The following is a 19,476-nucleotide window of genomic DNA, read 5'->3' as shown; positions in this document are numbered from 1 at the left end:
GGTTGCTGCTGTTATTGAAGTGCCTCTCTATCTGCCGCTTTTATCTGCACTTGGAAGCTTTAGAGCCTATTTGAAGGTTTGACCTGTCATCCTGCATGCTGCAGCATCATTGGATCTGTAAGCAGCACCCCGAGCCCTGCGCAGGTTCTGGGCTTCATTCTTCATCCATGGGTTCTGATTCGGGAGCATAGAGATGTTTTTATTACTGGTGACATTGTCTAAATGGTAGTTGATATAGTGCAGGACCGTGGTAGTGTATTTCTTTAAGTCAATTCACAAATTGTGTGTTGCTTGGTATACAGACCAGTCCCAGTCGATGTACTCGAAGTAGTCCTGAAGCCATGAGACAGCTCCTCCAGACCACAATGTCACTGACATGGCAGTTGGTTTTGCCTTCCTTGACCTGGTCTGTAGTTTGGGATTAGAAAAAAAGACTGATGTTCGGACGGTTACAGGTGAGGACATTCATAAGCCCTGCATGCTCCTGCAATTTAATATGTAAACCTGATTCAGTGTATTATTGCCCCTCGTGGGGCATTTCACATACCGGCAAAATTTGGGGAATATTCTTTTAAGGATGGCTTAATTGAAATCTCTGGCTACAATGAAACACACTATCAGAGTGGGCATAGTATTAATACTAACTTCCACAGAGCAATGCGTGCAACCCTTCCACAGTGTAATGTGTACAACCCTTCCACAGTTCCATGTGTACAACCCTTCCACAGTGCAATGTGTACAACCCTTCCACAGTGCAATGTGCACAACCCTTCCACAGTGCAATGTGTACAACCCCTCCACAGTGCGATGTGTACAACCCTTCCACAGTGCAATGTGTACAACCCTTCCACAGTGCAATGTGTACAACTATTCCACATGGCAATGTGTACAACACTTCCACAGTGCAATGTGTACAACTCTTCCATAGTGCAATATGTACAACACTTCCACAGTGCAATGTGTACAACTCTTCAACAGTGCAATGTGTACAACCCTTCCACAGTGCAATGTGTACAACCCTTCCACAGTGCAATGTGTACAACCCTTCCACGGTGCAATGTGTACAACTCTTCCATAGTGCAATGTGTACAACCCTTCCACAGTGCGACGTGTACAACTCTTCCACAGTGCGATGTGTACAACCCTTCCACAATGCAATGTGTACAACCCTTCCACAGTGCAATGTGTACAACCCTTCCACAGTGCAATGTGTACAACTCTTCCACAGTGCAATGTGTACCATCCCTCCACAGGGCAATGTGTAAAACTCTTCCACAGTGCAATGTGTACAACTCTTCCACAGTGCAATGTGTACAACCCTTCCACAGTGCAATGTGTACAACTCTTCCACAGTGCCCTGCAATAAGTTCTTTAGTCTGTACACGGATCTCCCAGCCGCGTGTCACTTCTGCGTGCTGGAGGAGACCGTGTACCATATGTACGAGGGGTGTGTGAGGCTGCAGCCCCTTTTGGCGTATTTGCGTGGGCTGCTTCTCGCCTTCTGGTTGTATTTCAGTCCCACCCTATTCATATATGGTCATCAATTAAGGAGGGGGGCACAGAGGGATGAGGATGTCCTTGTCAACTTGCTCCTGGGGCTGGCGAAAATTGCCATCCGTAGCTCCTGGAAAAGGGTGGCAGGAGGTTCTCCCTGGGCGGACTGCCTGGCTATGTTTAGGGGGTATGTTCGTGCCCGGGTGAACATTGAAAAGGAATACGCACAGTCCACGGCGACTGTAGAGGTGTTCCGGGACCGTTGGGCTCCACGGGGTGTAAATGCCATCATTGATGAGGATGGCAATTTATTGGTTTAACGTGCATTGTCTGTTTGTAGTGTAGTAAATACGTTAGTCACTGGTTTTGTAAATATTGTATAGCACCGACATTTGTAATAAAGAATTTTGTAAAAAAAAGTGCAACGTGTATAACCCTTCCACTGTGCAATGTGTACAACCCTTCCACAGTGCAATGTGTACAACTCTTCAACAGTGCAATGTGTACAACCCTTCCACAGTGCAATGTGTACAACCCTTCCACAGTGCAATGTGTATAACCCTTACATAGTGCAATGTGTACAACTCTTCCACAGTGCAATCTGTACAACCCTTCCACAGTGCAATGTGTACAACTCTTCCATAGTGCAATGTGTACAACCCTTCCACAGTGCAATGTGTACAACTCTTCCACAGTGCAATGTGTACAACCCTTCTACCGTATAATGTGTACAACCCTTCCACAGTGCAATGTGTACAACCCTTCCACAGTGCAATGTGCACAACCCTTCCACTGTGCAATGTGTACAACCCTTCCACTGTGCAATGTGTACAACTCTTCCAAAGTGCAATGTGTACTATTCTTCCACTGTGCAATGTGTACAACCCTTCCACAGTGCAATGTGTACAACTCTTCAACAGTGCAATGTGTACAACCCTTCCACAGTGCAATGTGTACAACCCTTCCACTGTGCAATGTGTACAATCCTTCCACAGTGCAATGTGTACCATCCCTCCACAGTGCAATGTGTACAACTCTTCCACAGTGCAATGTGTACAACCCTTCCACAGTGTAATATGAACAACTCTTCCATAGTGCAATGTGTACAACTCTTCCACAGTGCAATGAGTATAACCTTTCCACAGTGAAATGTCTACAACCCTTCCACAGTGCAATCTGTACCATCCCTCCACAGTGCAATGTGTAAAACCCTTCCACAGTACAATGTGTACAACCTTTACACAGTGCAATGTGTACAACCCTTCCACAATGCAATGTGTACCATCCCTCAAAAGTGCAATGTGCATAACCCTTCCACAGTGCAATGTGTACAACTCTTCCACACTGCAATGTGTACAACCCTTCCACAGTGCAATGTGTACCATCCCCCAACACTGCAATATCTATAACCCTTCCACAGTGCAATGTGTATAACAATTCCACAGTGCAATATATACAACCCTTTCACAGTGCAATGTGTACAACGTTTCCACAGTGCAATGTGTACAACCCTTCCACAGTGCAATGTGTAACATCCCTCCACAGTGCAATGTGTATAACCCTTCCACAGTGCAATGAGTACAACTCTTCCACAGAGCAATGTGTACAACTCTTCCACAGTGCAATGTGTACAACCCTTCCACAGTGCAATGTGTACAACGCTTCCACAGTGCAAAGTGTACAAACATAACACAGTGCAATGTGTACCATCCCTCCACAGTGCAATGTGTACAACTCTTTCATAGTGCAATGAGTACAACCCTTCCACAGTGCAATGTGTACAACTCTTCCACAGCGCAATGTGTACAACTCTTCCACAGTGAAATGTGTACAACCCTTCCACAGTGCAATGTGTACAACCCTTCCATACTGCAATGTGCACAACCCTTCCACTGTGCAATGTGTACAACCCTTCCAGTGTGCAATGTGTACAACTCTTCCAAAGTGCAATGTGTACAAACCTTCACAGTGCAATATGTACAACCCTTCCACAGTGCAATGTGTACAACCCTTCCACAGTGCAATGTGTACAACTCTTCCACAGTGCAATGTGTACCATCCCTCCACAGGGCAATGTGTACAACCCTTCCACAGTGCAATGTGTACAACCTTTCCACAGTGCAATGTGTATAACCCTTCCATAGTGCAATGTGTACAACCCTTCCACAGTGCAATGTGTACAACCCTTCCACTGTGCAATGTGTTCAACCCTTCCGCAGTGCAATGTGTACAACTCTTCCAAAGTGCAATGTGTACTATCCTTCCACTGTGCAATGTGTACAACCCTTCCACAGTGCAATGTGTACAACTCTTCCACAGTGCAATGTGTACAATCCTTCCACAGTGCCCTGCAATAAGTTCTTTAGTCTGTACACGGATCTCCCAGCCGCGTGTCACTTCTGCGTGCTGGAGGAGACCGTGTACCATATGTACGTGGAGTGTGTGAGGCTGCAGCCCCTTTTGGCGTATTTGCGTGGGCTGCTTCTCGCCTTCTGGTTGTATTTCAGTCCCACCGTATTCATATATGGTCATCAAGTAAGGAAGGGGGCACAGAGGGATGAGGATGTCCTTGTCAACGTGCTCTTGGGGCTGGCGAAAATTGCCATCCGTGGCTCCTGGAAAAGGGTGGCAGGAGGTTCTCCCTGGGCGGACTGCCTGGCTATGTTTAGGGGGTATGTTCGTGCCCGGGTGAACATTGAAAAGGAATACGCACAGACCACGGCGACTGTAGAGGTGTTCCGGGACCGTTGGGTTCTGCTGGGTGTAAATATCATCATTGATGAGGATGGCAGTATATTGGTTTAACATGCATTGTCTGTTTGTAGTGTAGTAAATACGTTAGTCACTGGTTTTGTAAATATTGTATAGCACCGACATTTGTAATAAAGAATTTTGTAAAAAAAAGTGCAACGTGTATAACCCTTCCACTGTGCAATGTGTACAACTATTCCATAGTGCAATGTGTACAACCCTTCCACGCTACAATGTGTACAACTCTTCCACAGTGCAATGTGTACAACGCGTCCATGGTACAATGTGTACAACCCTCCAACACTCCAATGTGTACCATCCCTCCACAGTGCAATCTGTATAACCGTTCCACAGTGGAATGCGTACAACTCTTCCACAGTGCAATGTGTACAACACTTCCTTAGTGCAATGTGTGCAACTCTTCCACAGAGCAATGTGTACAACACTTCCACAGAGCAATGTGCATGACCCATCCACATTGCAATGTGTACCATCCTTCCACAGTGCAAAGTGTATAACCCTTCCACAGTGCAGCGTGTACCATGCCTCCACAGGGCAATGTGTACAACCCTTCCACAGTACAATGTGTACAACCCTTCCACAGTGCAATGTGTACCATCCCTCCACAGGGCAATGTGTACAACCCTTCCACAGTACAATGTGTACAACCCTTCCACAGTGCAATGTGTACAACTCTTCCACAGTGCAATGTGTACAACCCTTCCACAGTGCAATGTGTACAACTCTTCCACAGTGCAATATGTACCATCCCTCAACAGGGCAATGTGTACAAGCCTTCCACAGTGCAATGTGTACAACCCTTCCACAGTGCAATGTGTATAACCCTTCCATAGTGCAATGTGTACAACTCTTCCAAAGTGCAATGTGTACTATTCTTCCACTGTGCAATGTGTACAACCCTTCCACAGTGCAATTTGTACCACCCCTCCACAGTGCAATGTGTATAACCCTTCCACAGTGCAATGTGTACCATCCCTCCACAGTGCAATGTGAGTAATCCTTCCACAGTGCAATGAGTACAACTGTTCCACAGGGCAATGAGTACAACCCTTACACATTCCAATGTGTACTACCTTTCCACAGTGCAATGTGTACAATTCTTCCATAGTGCAATGTGTGCAACCCTTCCACAGTACAAGGTGTAGAACCCTTCCACAGTGCAATGTGTACCATCCCTCCAGAGCGCAATGTGCATAACTGTTCCACAGTGTAATGTGTACAACTCTTCCACAGTGCAATATGTACAACTCTTCCGCAGTGCAATGTGTATAACCCTTCCACAGTGCAACCTGTATAACCCTTCCACTGTGCAATCTGTACAACCATTCCGAAATGCAATGTGCACAACCCTTACACAGTGCATTGTGTACAACCCTTCCACAGTGCAATGTGTACAACCGTACCACAGTGCACTGTGTACCATCCCTCCACAGTTCAATGTGAATAACCCTTCCACAGTGCAATGTGTACAACTATTCCATACTGCAATGTGTACAACCCTTCCACGGTGCAATGTGTACAACTCTTCAACAGTGCAATGTGTACAACCCGTCCATGGTACAATGTGTACAACACTTCCACAGTGCAATGTGTACCATCCCTCCACAGTGCAATCTGTATAACTGTTCCACAGTGCAATGCGTACAACTCTTCCACAGTGCAATGTGTACAACCCTTCCTTGGTGCAATATGTACAACTCTTCCACAGAGCAATGTGTACAACACTTCCACAGAGCAATGTGCATGACCCATCCGCATTGCAATGTGTACCATGCTTCCACAGTGCAATTTGTATAACCCTTCCACAGTGCAGCGTGTACCATGCCTCCACAGAGCAATGTGTACAACCCTACCACTGTGCAATCTGTACTAACTTTCCACCGTCCAAATTGTACAACCCTTCCACAGTGCAATGTGTACAACCCTTCCACAGTGCAATGTGCATAACCTTTCAACAGTGAAATATGTACAATGCTTCCACAGTGCAATATGTACAACCCTTCCACAGTGCAATGTGTACCATCCCGACACAGTGCAATGTGTATAACCCTTACACAGTGGAATGTGTACAACCCTTCCAGAGTGCAATGTGTACAACCTTTACACAGTGCAATGTGTACCATTCCTACACAGTGCAATGTGCACTACTCTTCCACAGTGCAATGTGTACAACTCTTCCATAGTGCAATGTGTACAACCATTCCACAGTGCAATGTGTAAAACCCTACCACAGTGCAATTTGTACCATCGCTCCACAGTGCAATGTGTATAACCCTTCCACAGTGCAATCTGTACAACTCTTCCACAGTGCAACGTGTACAACTCATCCACAGTGCAATGTGTACAACCCTTCCACAGTGCAATGAGTACAACTCTTCCACAGCGCAATGTGTACAACTCTTTAACTGTGCAATGTGTACAACCCTCCAACAGTGCAATGTGTAACATCCCTCCACAGTGCAATCTGTACAACGTTTCCACAGTGCAATCTCTACAACACTTCCACAGTGCAATCTGTACAACCCTTCCACAGTGCAATGTGTACCATCCCCCAAGAGTGCAATATCTATAACCTTTCCACAGTGCAATGTGTAACATCCCTCCACAGTGCAATCTGTACAATTCTTCTACAGTGCAATATGTACTACTATTCCAGAGTGAAATGTGTAAATCCCTTCCAGAGTGCAATGTTTACAACCCTTCTACAGTACAATGTGTACCATCCCTCCACAGTGCAATGTGAGTAACCCTTCCACAGTGCAATGTGTACAACTCTTCCACAGTGCAATGTGTACAACTCTTCCACAGTGCAAAGTGTACAACCCTTCCACAGTCCAATGTGTACAACCTGTCCATAGTGCAATGTGTATAACCCTTCCATAGTGCAATGTGTACAACTCTTCCACATTGCAATGTGTACAACCCTTCCACAGTGCAATGTGTACAACCCTTCCACAGTGCAATGTGTACAACCCTTCCACAGTGCAATGTGTACAACTCTTCCATTCTGCAATATGTACAACCCTTCCAGAGTGCAATCTTTCCAACTCTTCAACAGTGCAATCTGTACAACCCTTCTACAGTGCAATGTGTATAACCCTTCCATAGTGCAATCTGTACAACTCTTCCACAGTGCAATGTGTACAACCCTTCCACCGTGCGATCTGTACAACTCTTCCACAGTGTGATGTGTAAGACCCTTCCACAATGCAATGTGTACAACCCTTCCACAGTGCAATGTGTACAACCCTTCCATAGTGCAATGTGTACAACTCTTCCACAGTGCAATGTGTACAACCCTTCCACAGTGCAATGTGTACAACCCTTCCACAGTGCAATGTGTACAACTCTTCCACAGTGCAATGTGTGCAAACCTTCCACAGTGCAATGTGTACAACTCTTCCACAGTGCAATGTGTACAACCCTTCCACAGTTCAATGTGTACAACTCTTCCACAGTGCAATCTGTACAACACTTCCACAGTGTAATGTGTACAACCCTACCACAGTGCAATGTGTACCAGCCCTCCACAGTTCAATGTGTACCATCCCTCCACAGTGCAAGGTGTATAACCTTTCTATAGTGCAATGTGTACAACCCTTGCACAGTGCAATCTGTACAACCCTTCCACAGTGCAATGTGTACAACCCTTCCACAGTGCAATGTGTACCATCCCTCCACAGGGCAATATGTATAACCCTTCAATAGTGCAATGTGTACAACTCTTCCACAGTGCAATGTGTACAACCCTTCCAAAGTGCGATGTGTACAACTCTTCCACAGAGTGATGTGTACAACCCTTCCACAATGCAATGTGTACAACCCTTCCACAGTGCAATGTGTACAACCCTTCCATAGTGCAATGTGTACAACGCTTCCACAGTGCAATGTGTACAAACCTTCCACAGTGCAATGTGTGCAACTCTTCCACAGTGCAATGTGTACAACACTTCCACAGTGCAATGTGTACAACCCTTCCACAGTGCATTCTGTACAACCCTTCCACAGTGCAATGTGTAACAACCCTTCCACAGTGCAATGTGACCAACCCTTCCACTGTGCAATGTGTACAACCCTTCCACTGTGCAATGTGTACAACTCTTCCAAAGTGCAATGTTTACTTTTCTTCCACTGTGCAATGTGTACAACCCTTCCACAGTGCAATTTGTACCATCCCTCCACAGTGCAATGTGTATAACCCTTCCACAGTGCAATGTGTACAACTCTTCCACAGTGCAATGTGTACAACACTTCCACAGTGTAATGTGAACAACTCTTCCATATTGCAATGTGTACAACCCCTCCACAGTGCAATGTGTACAACCATTCCACAGTGCAATGTGCACCATCCCTCCACAGTGCAATGTGTACCATCCCTCCACAGTGCAATGTCTATAACCCTTCAATAGTGCAATGTGTACAACCCATCCACAGTGCAATGTGTAAAACGTTTGCACGTGCAATGTGTACAACACTTCCACAGTGCAATCTGTACAACCCTTCCACAGTGCAATGTGTACCATCCCCCAAGAGTGCAATATCTATAACCTTTCCACAGTGCAATGTGCATAACCCTTCTACAGTGCAATGTGTACAATACTTCCACAGTGCAATGTGTACAACCTTTCCACAGTGCAATGTTTACAACCCTTACACAGTGCAATGTGTAACATCCCTCCACAGTTCAATGTGTATAACATTTCCACAGTGCAATATGTACAACCATTCCACAGTGCAATGTGAGTAACCCTTCCACAGTGCAATGTGTACAACCCTTCCTCAGTGCAATGTGTACAACCCTTCCACAGTGCGATGTGTACAACCCTTCCACAGTGCAATTTGTACCATCCCTCCACAGTACAATGTGTATAACCCTTCCACAGTGCAACGTGTACAACTCTTCCACAGTGCAATGTGTACAACACTTACACAGTGTAATGTGAACAACTCTTCCATATTGCAATGCGTACAACCCCTCCACAGTGCAATGTGTACAACCATTCCACTGTGCAATGTGTACCACCCCTCCACAGTGCAATGTCTATAACCTTTCTATAGTGCAATGTGTACAACCCATCCACAGTGCAATGCGTACAACCCTTCCACAGCGCAATGTGTACAACTCTTCCATAGTACAATGTGTGCAATCCATCCACAGCGCAATGTGTACAACCCTTCCACAGGGCAATGTGTAGAACCCTCAGACACAGCAATGTGTACCGACCCTCGACAGTGCAATGTATATAACACTTCCACAGTGTAATGTGTACAACCCTACCACAGTGCAATGTGTACCAGCCCTCCACAGTTCAATGTGTACCATCCCTCCACAGTGCAAGGTGTATAACCTTTCTATAGTGCAATGTGTACAACCCTTGCACAGTGCAATCTGTACAACCCTTCCACAGTGCAATGTGTACAACCCTTCCACAGTGCAATGTGTACCATCCCTCCACAGGGCAATATGTATAACCCTTCAATAGTGCAATGTGTACAACTCTTCCACAGTGCAATGTGTACAACCCTTCCAAAGTGCGATGTGTACAACTCTTCCACAGAGTGATGTGTACAACCCTTCCACAATGCAATGTGTACAACCCTTCCACAGTGCAATGTGTACAACCCTTCCATAGTGCAACGTGTACAACGCTTCCACAGTGCAATGTGTACAAACCTTCCACAGTGCAATGTGTGCAACTCTTCCACAGTGCAATGTGTACAACCCTTCCACAGTGCAATGTGTACAACCCTTCCACAGTGCATTCTGTACAACCCTTCCACAGTGCAATGTGTACCATCCCTCCACTGGGCAATGTGTACAACCCTTCCACAGTGCAATGTGTACAAACCTTCCACAGTGCAATGTGTACAACCCTTCCACATTGCAATGTGTACTATCCCACCAGAGTGCCATGTGCATAACCGTTCCACAGAGCAATGTGTACAACTCTTCCATAGGGCAATGTGTACAACTCTTCCACAGTGCAATCTGTACAACCCTTCCACATTGCAATGTGTACAACCCTTCCACAGTGGAATGTGTACAACACTTGCACAGTGCAATGTGTACAATTCTTACACAGAGCAATGTGCATAACCCTTCCAAATGCAATGTGTTCCATCCCTCCACAGTTCAAAGTGTACCAACATTCGGCAGTGCAATGTATATAACTCTTACACAGTGCAACGTGTACCACCCTTCCACAGTGCACAGTGTACCATCCCAACACAGTGCCATGTGTATAACCCTTCCACAGTGGAATCTGTACAACTCTTCCACAGTGCAATGTGTACAACCTTTCCACAGTGCAATGTGTTCAACCCATCCATTGTGCAATGTGAACAACTCTTCCACAGAATAATGTGCACAACTCTTCCACAGTGAAATGTGTACAACCGTTCCATAGTGCAATGTGTACAACTCTTACACAGAGCAATGTGCATAACCCTTCCAAATTGCAATCTGTTCCATCCCTCCACAGTGCAAAGTGTACAACTCTTCCACAGTGCAATGAGTATAACCTTTCCACAGTGAAATGTCTACAACCCTTCCACAGTGCAATGTGTACCATCTCTCCACAGTGCAATGTGTATAACCCTTCCACAGTGCAATGTGTACAAATCTTCCACAGTGCAATGTGTACCATCCCTCCACAGTGCAATCTGTACCATCCCTCCACATTGCAATGTGTACAACCCTTCCACAGTACAATGTGTACAACCTTTACACAGTGCAATGTGTACAACCCTTCCACAGTGCAATGTGTACCATCGCTCAAAAGTGCAATGTGTATAACCCTTCCACAGTGCAATGTGTACAACTCTTCCACATTGCAATTTGTACAACCCTTCCACAGTGCAATGTGTACCATCCCCCAACAGTGCAATATCTATAACCCTTCCACAGTGCAATGTGTACAACGTTTCCACAGTGCAATCTGTACAACACTTCCACAGTGCAATCTGTGCAACCCTTCCACAGTGCAATGTGTACCAACCCCCAAGAGTGCAATACCTATAACCTTTCCACAGTGCAATGTGTAACATCCCTCCACAGTGCAATGTGTACAATTCTTCCACAGTACAATATGTACTACTCTACCAGAGTGAAATGTGTAAAACCCTTCCACAGTGCAATGTTTACAACCCTACTACAGTACAATGTGTACCATCCCTCCAGAGTGCAATGTGAGTAACCCTTCCACAGTGCAATGTCTACAACTCTTCCACAGTGCAATGTGTACAACTCTTCCACAATGCAAAGTGTACAACCCTTCCACAGTCCAATGTGTACAACCCGTCCACAGTGCAATGTGTATAACCCTTCCATAGTGCAATGTGTACAACTCTTCCACATTGCAATGTGTACCACCCTTCCACAGTGCAATGTGAATAACCCTTCCACACTGCAATGTGTACAACTATTCCACAGTGCAATGTGTACAACACTTGCACAGTGCAATGTGTACAACCCTTCCACAGTGCAATGTGTACAACCCTTCCACAGTGCAATGTGTACAACCCTTCCACAGTGCATTGTGCACCATCCCTCCACAGGGCAATGTGTACAACCCTTCCACAGTGCAATGTGTACAACCCATCCACAGTGCAATGTGTATAACCCTACCATAGTGCAATGTGCACAACTCTTCCACAGTGCAATGTGTACAACCCTTCCACAGTGTGATGTGTAAGACCCTTCCACAATGCAATGTGTACAACCCTTCCACAGTGCAATGTGTACAACCCTTCCATAGTGCAATGTGTACAACCCTTCCACAGTGCAATGTGTACAACCCTTCCACAGTGCAATCTTCCAACTCTTCCACAGTGCAATGTGTGCAAACCTTCCACAGTGCAATGTGTACAACTCTTCCACAGTGCAATGTGTACAACCCTTCCACAGTTCAATGTGTACAACTCTTCCATAGTGCAATGTGTACAACACTTCCACAGTGTAATGTGTACAACCCTACCACAGTGCAATGTGTACCAGCCATCCACAGTTCAATGTGTACAACCCATCCACAGTGCAATGTGTACAACTATTCCACAGTGCAATGTGTGCAACACTTGCACAGTGCAATGTGTACAACCCTTCCATAGTGCAATATGTACAACACTTCCACAGTGCAATCTGTACAACTCTTCAACAGTGCAATCTGTACAACCCTTCCACAGTGCAATGTGTACAACCCTTCCACAGTGCAATGTGTACAACCCTTCCACAGTGCATTGTGTACAACCCTTCCACAGTGCAGTGTGTACAACCCTTCCACAGAGCAATGTTTCCCATCCCTCCACAGGGCAATGTGTACAACCCTTTCACAGTGCAATGTGTACAACCCTTCCACAGTGCAATGTGTATAACCCTTCCATAGTGCAATGTGTACAACTCTTCCACAGTGCAATCTGTACAACTCTTCCACAGTGCAATGTGTACAACCCTTCCACAGTGCAATGTGTACAACCCTTCCACAGTGCAATGTGTACCATCCCTCCACAGGGCAATGTGTACAACCCTTCCACAGTACAATGTGTACAACCCTTCCACAGTGCAATGTGTACATCTCTTCCACAGTGCAATGTGTACAACCCTTCCACAGTGCAATGTGTACAACTCTTCCACAGTGCAATATGTACCATCCCTCAACAGGGCAATGTGTACAAGCCTTCCACAGTGCAATGTGTACAACCCTTCCACAGTGCAATGTGTATAACCCTTCCATAGTGCAATGTGTACAACCCTTCCACAGTGCAATTTGTACCACCCCTCCACAGTGCAATATGAGTAACCCTTCCACAGTGCAATGAGTACAACTGTTCCACAGGGCAATGAGTACAACCCTTACACATTCCAATGTGTACTACCTTTCCACAGTGCAATGTGTACAACTCTTCCATAGTCAATGTGTGCAACCCTTCCACAGTACAAGGTGTAGAACCCTTCCACAGTGCAATGTGTACCATCCCTCCAGAGCGCAATGTGCATAACTGTTCCACAGTGTAATGTGTACAACTCTTCCACAGTGCAACGTGTACAACCCTTCCACAGTGCAATATGTACAACTCTTCCGCAGTGCAATGTGTATAACCCTTCCACAGTGCAACCTGTATAACCCTTCCACTGTGCAATCTGTACAACCATTCCGAAATGCAATGTGCACAACCCTGACACAGTGCATTGTGTACAACCCTTCCACAGTGCAATGTGTACAACCGTACCACAGTGCACTGTGTACCATCCCTCCACAGTTCAATGTGAACAACCCTTCCGCAGTGCAATGTGTACAACTATTCCATACTGCAATGTGTACAACCCTTCCACGGTGCAATGTGTACAACTCTTCAACAGTGCAATGTGTACAACCCGTCCATGGTACAATGTGTACAACACTTCCACAGTGCAATGTGTACCATCCCTCCACAGTGCAATCTGTATAACTGTTCCACAGTGCAATGCGTACAACTCTTCCACAGTGCAATGTGTACAACCCTACCACGGTGCAATCTGTACTAACTTTCCACCGTCCAAATTGTACAACCCTTCCACAGAGCAATGTGTACAACCCTTCCACAGTGCAATGTGCATAACCTTTCAACAGTGAAATATGTACAACGCTTCCACAGTGCAATATGTACAACCCTTCCACAGTGCAATGTGTACCATCCCGACACAGTGCAATGTGTATAACCCTTACACAGTGGAATGTGTACAACCCTTCCAGAGTGCAACGTGTACAACCTTTGCACAGTGCAATGTGTACCATTCCTACACAGTGCAATGTGCACTACTCTTCCACAGTGCAATGAGTACAACTCTTCCATAGTGCAATGTGTACAACCCTTCCACAGTGCAATCTGTACAACGTTTCCGCAGTGCAATGTGTACAACACTTCCACAGTGCAATCTGTACAACCCTTCCACAGTGCAATGTGTACAACCCTTCCACAGTGCAATGTGCACCATCCCTCCACAGGGCAATGTGTACAACCCTTCCACAGTGCAATGTGTACAACCCGTCCACAGTGCAATGTGTATAACCCTTCCATAGTGCAATGTGTACAACTCTTCCACAGTGCAATGTGTACAACCCTTCCACAGTGCAATGTGTCCAACTCTTCCACAGTGCAATGTGTGCAAACCTTCCACAGTGCAATGTGTACAACTCTTCCACAGTGCAATGTGTACAACCCTTCCACAGTTCAATGTGTACAACTCTTCCATAGTGCAATGTGTACAACACTTCCACAGTGTAATGTGTACAACCCTACCACAGTGCAATGTGTACCAGCCATCCACAGTTCAATGTGTACAACCCATCCACAGTGCAATGTGTACAACTATTCCACAGTGCAATGTGTGCAACACTTGCACAGTGCAATGTGTACAACCCTTCCATAGTGCAATATGTACAACACTTCCACAGTGCAATGTGTACAACTCTTCAACAGTGCAATCTGTACAACCCTTCCACAGTGCAATGTGTACAACCCTTCCACAGTGCAATGTGTACAACCCTTCCACAGTGCATTGTGTACAACCCTTCCACAGTGCAGTGTGTACAACCCTTCCACAGAGCAATGTTTCCCATCCCTCCACAGGGCAATGTGTACAACCCTTTCACAGTGCAATGTGTACAACCCTTCCACAGTGCAATGTGTATAACCCTTCCATAGTGCAATGTGTACAACTCTTCCACAGTGCAATCTGTACAACTCTTCCACAGTGCAATGTGTACAACCCTTCCACAGTGCAATGTGTACAACCCTTCCACAGTGCAATATGTACCATCCCTCCACAGGGCAATGTGTACAACCCTTCCACAGTACAATGTGTACAACCCTTCCACAGTGCAATGTGTACAACTCTTCCACAGTGCAATGTGTACAACCCTTCCACAGTGCAATGTGTACAACTCTTCCACAGTGCAATATGTACCATCCCTCAACAGGGCAATGTGTACAAGCCTTCCACAGTGCAATGTGTACAACCCTTCCACAGTGCAATGTGTATAACCCTTCCATAGTGCAATGTGTACAACTCTTCCAAAGTGCAATGTGTACTATTCTTCCACTGTGCAATGTGTACAACCCTTCCACAGTGCAATTTGTACCACCCCTCCACAGTGCAATGTGAGTAACCCTTCCACAGTGCAATGAGTACAACTGTTCCACAGGGCAATGAGTACAACCCTTACACATTCCAATGTGTACTACCTTTCCACAGTGCAATGTGTACCATCCCTCCAGAGCGCAATGTGCATAACTGTTCCACAGTGTAATGTGTACAACTCTTCCACAGTGCAACGTGTACAACCCTTCCACAGTGCAATATGTACAACTCTTCCGCAGTGCAATGTGTATAACCCTTCCACAGTGCAACCTGTATAACCCTTCCACTGTGCAATCTGTACAACCATTCCGAAATGCAATGTGCACGACCCTTACACAGTGCATTGTGTACAACCCTTCCACAGTGCAATGTGTACAACTGTACCACAGTGCACTGTGTACCATCCCTCCACAGTTCAATGTGAACAACCCTTCCACAGTGCAATGTGTACAACTATTCCATACTGCAATGTGTACAACCCTTCCACGGTGCAATGTGTACAACTCTTCAACAGTGCAATGTGTACAACCCGTCCATGGTACAATGTGTACAACACTTCCACAGTGCAATGTGTACCATCCCTCCACAGTGCAATCTGTATAACTGTTCCACAGTGCAATGCGTACAACTCTTCCACAGTGCAATGTGTACAACCCTACCACGGTGCAATCTGTACTAACTTTCCACCGTCCAAATTGTACAACCCTTCCACAGAGCAATGTGTACAACCCTTCCACAGTGCAATGTGCATAACCTTTCAACAGTGAAATATGTACAACGCTTCCACAGTGCAATATGTACAACCCTTCCACAGTGCAATGTGTACCATCCCGACACAGTGCAATGTGTATAACCCTTACACAGTGGAATGTGTACAACCCTTCCAGAGTGCAACGTGTACAACCTTTACACAGTGCAATGTGTACCATTCCTACACAGTGCAATGTGCACTACTCTTCCACAGTGCAATGAGTACAACTCTTCCATAGTGCAATGTGTACAACCCTTCCACAGTGCAATCTGTACAACGTTTCCGCAGTGCAATGTGTACAACACTTCCACAGTGCAATCTGTACAACCCTTCCACAGTGCAATGTGTACAACCCTTCCACAGTGCAATGTGTACCATCCCTCCACAGGGCAATATGTATAACCCTTCAATAGTGCAATGTGTACAACTCTTCCACAGTGCAATGTGTACAACCCTTCCACAGTGCGATGTGTACAACTCTTCCACAGAGTGATGTGTACAACCCTTCCACAATGCAATGTGTACAACCCTTCAACAGTGCAATGTGTACAACCCTTCCATAGTGCAATGTGTACAACGCTTCCACAGTGCAATGTGTACAAACCTTCCACAGTGCAATGTGTGCAACTCTTCCACAGTGCAATGTGTACAACCCTTCCACAGTGCAATGTGTACAACCCTTCCACAGTGCATTGTGTACAACCCTTCCACTGTGCAATGTGTACCATCCCTCCACTGGGCAATGTGTACAACCCTTCCACAGTGCAATGTGTACAAACCTTCCACAGTGCAATGTGTAACAACCCTTCCACAGTGCAATGTGTACAACCCTTCCACTGTGCAATGTGTACAACCCCTCCACAGTGCAAAGTGTACAACTCTTCCACAGTGCAATGAGTATAACCTTTCCACAGTGAAATGTCTACAACCCTTCCACAGTGCAATGTGTACCATCCCTCCACAGTGCAATGTGTATAACCCTTCCACAGTGCAATGTGTACAAATCTTCCACAGTGCAATGTGTACCATCCCTCCACAGTGCAATCTGTACCATCCCTCCACATTGCAATGTGTACAACCCTTCCACAGTACAATGTGTACAACCTTTACACAGTGCAATGTGTACAACCCTTCCACAGTGCAATGTGTACCATCGCTCAAAAGTGCAATGTGTATAACCCTTCCACAGTGCAATGTGTACAACTCTTCCACATTGCAATTTGTACAACCCTTCCACAGTGCAATGTGTACCATCCCCCAACAGTGCAATATCTATAACCCTTCCACAGTGCAATGTGTACAACGTTTCCACAGTGCAATCTGTACAACACTTCCACAGTGCAATCTGTGCAACCCTTCCACAGTGCAATGTGTACCATCCCCCAAGAGTGCAATATCTATAACCTTTCCACAGTGCAATGTGTAACATCCCTCCACAGTGCAATGTGTACAATTCTTCCACAGTATAATATGTACTACTCTACCAGAGTGAAATGTGTAAAACCCTTCCACAGTGCAATGTTTACAACTCTTCCACAGTGCAATGTGTACAACTCTTCCACAATGCAAAGTGTACAACCCTTCCACAGTCCAATGTGTACAACCCGTCCACAGTGCAATGTGTATAACCCTTCCATAGTGCAATGTGTACAACTCTTCCACATTGCAATGTGTACAACCCTTCCACACTGCAATGTGTACAACTATTCCACAGTGCAATGTGTACAACACTTGCACAGTGCCATGTGTACAACCCTTCCACAGTGCAATGTGTACAACCCTTCCACAGTGCAATGTGTACAACCCTTCCACAGTGCAATGTGCACCATCCCTCCACAGGGCAATGTGTACAACCCTTCCACAGTGCAATGTGTACAACCCGTCCACAGTGCAATGTGTATAACCCTTCCATAGTGCAATGTGCACAACTCATCCACAGTGCAATGTGTACAACCCTTCCACAGTGTGATGTGTAAGACCCTTCCACAATGCAATGTGTACAACCCTTCCACAGTGCAATGTGTACAACTCTTCCACAGTGCAATGTGTACAACCCTTCCACAGTGCAATGTGTCCAACTCTTCCACAGTGCAATGTGTGCAAACCTTCCACAGTGCAATGTGTACAACTCTTCCACAGTGCAATGTGTACAACCCTTCCACAGTTCAATGTGTACAACTCTTCCATAGTGCAATGTGTACAACACTTCCACAGTGTAATGTGTACAACCCTACCACAGTGCAATGTGTACCAGCCATCCACAGTTCAATGTGTACAACCCATCCACAGTGCAATGTGTACAACTATTCCACAGTGCAATGTGTGCAACACTTGCACAGTGCAATGTGTACAGCCCTTCCATAGTGCAATATGTACAACACTTCCACAGTGCAATGTGTACAACTCTTCAACAGTGCAATCTGTACAACCCTTCCACAGTGCAATGTGTACAACCCTTCCACAGTGCAATGTGTACAACCCTTCCACAGTGCATTGTGTACAACCCTTCCACAGTGCAGTGTGTACAACCCTTCCACAGAGCAATGTTTCCCATCCCTCCACAGGGCAATGTGTACAACCCTTTCACAGTGCAATGTGTACAACCCTTCCACAGTGCAATGTGTATAACCCTTCCATAGTGCAATGTGTACAACTCTTCCACAGTGCAATCTGTACAACTCTTCCACAGTGCAATGTGTACAACCCTTCCACAGTGCAATGTGTACAACCCTTCCACAGTGCAATGTGTACCATTCCTCCACAGGGCAATGTGTACAACCCTTCCACAGTACAATGTGTACAACCCTTCCACAGTGCAATGTGTACAACTCTTCCACAGTGCAATGTGTACAACCCTTCCACAGTGCAATGTGTACAACTCTTCCAAAGTGCAATGTGTACTATTCTTCCACTGTGCAATGTGTACAACCCTTCCACAGTGCAATTTGTACCACCCCTCCACAGTGCAATGTGAGTAACCCTTCCACAGTGCAATGAGTACAACTGTTCCATGGGCAATGAGTACAACCCTTACACATTCCAATGTGTACTACCTTTCCACAGTGCAATGTGTACAACTCTTCCATAGTGCAATGTGTGCAACCCTTCCACAGTACAAGGTGTAGAACCCTTCCACAGTGCAATGTGTACCATCCCTCCAGAGCGCAATGTGCATAACTGTTCCACAGTGTAATGTGTACAACTCTTCCACAGTGCAACGTGTACAACCCTTCCACAGTGCAATATGTACAACTCTTCCGCAGTGCAATGTGTATAACCCTTCCACAGTGCAACCTGTATAACCCTTCCACTGTGCAATCTGTACAACCATTCCGAAATGCAA

The sequence above is a fragment of the Mobula birostris genome, chromosome 4 (assembly GCF_030028105.1).
Source record: "Mobula birostris isolate sMobBir1 chromosome 4, sMobBir1.hap1, whole genome shotgun sequence".
In the NCBI taxonomy this organism is placed as follows: domain Eukaryota; kingdom Metazoa; phylum Chordata; class Chondrichthyes; order Myliobatiformes; family Myliobatidae; genus Mobula; species Mobula birostris.
This window is presented reverse-complemented; position numbering follows the sequence as displayed.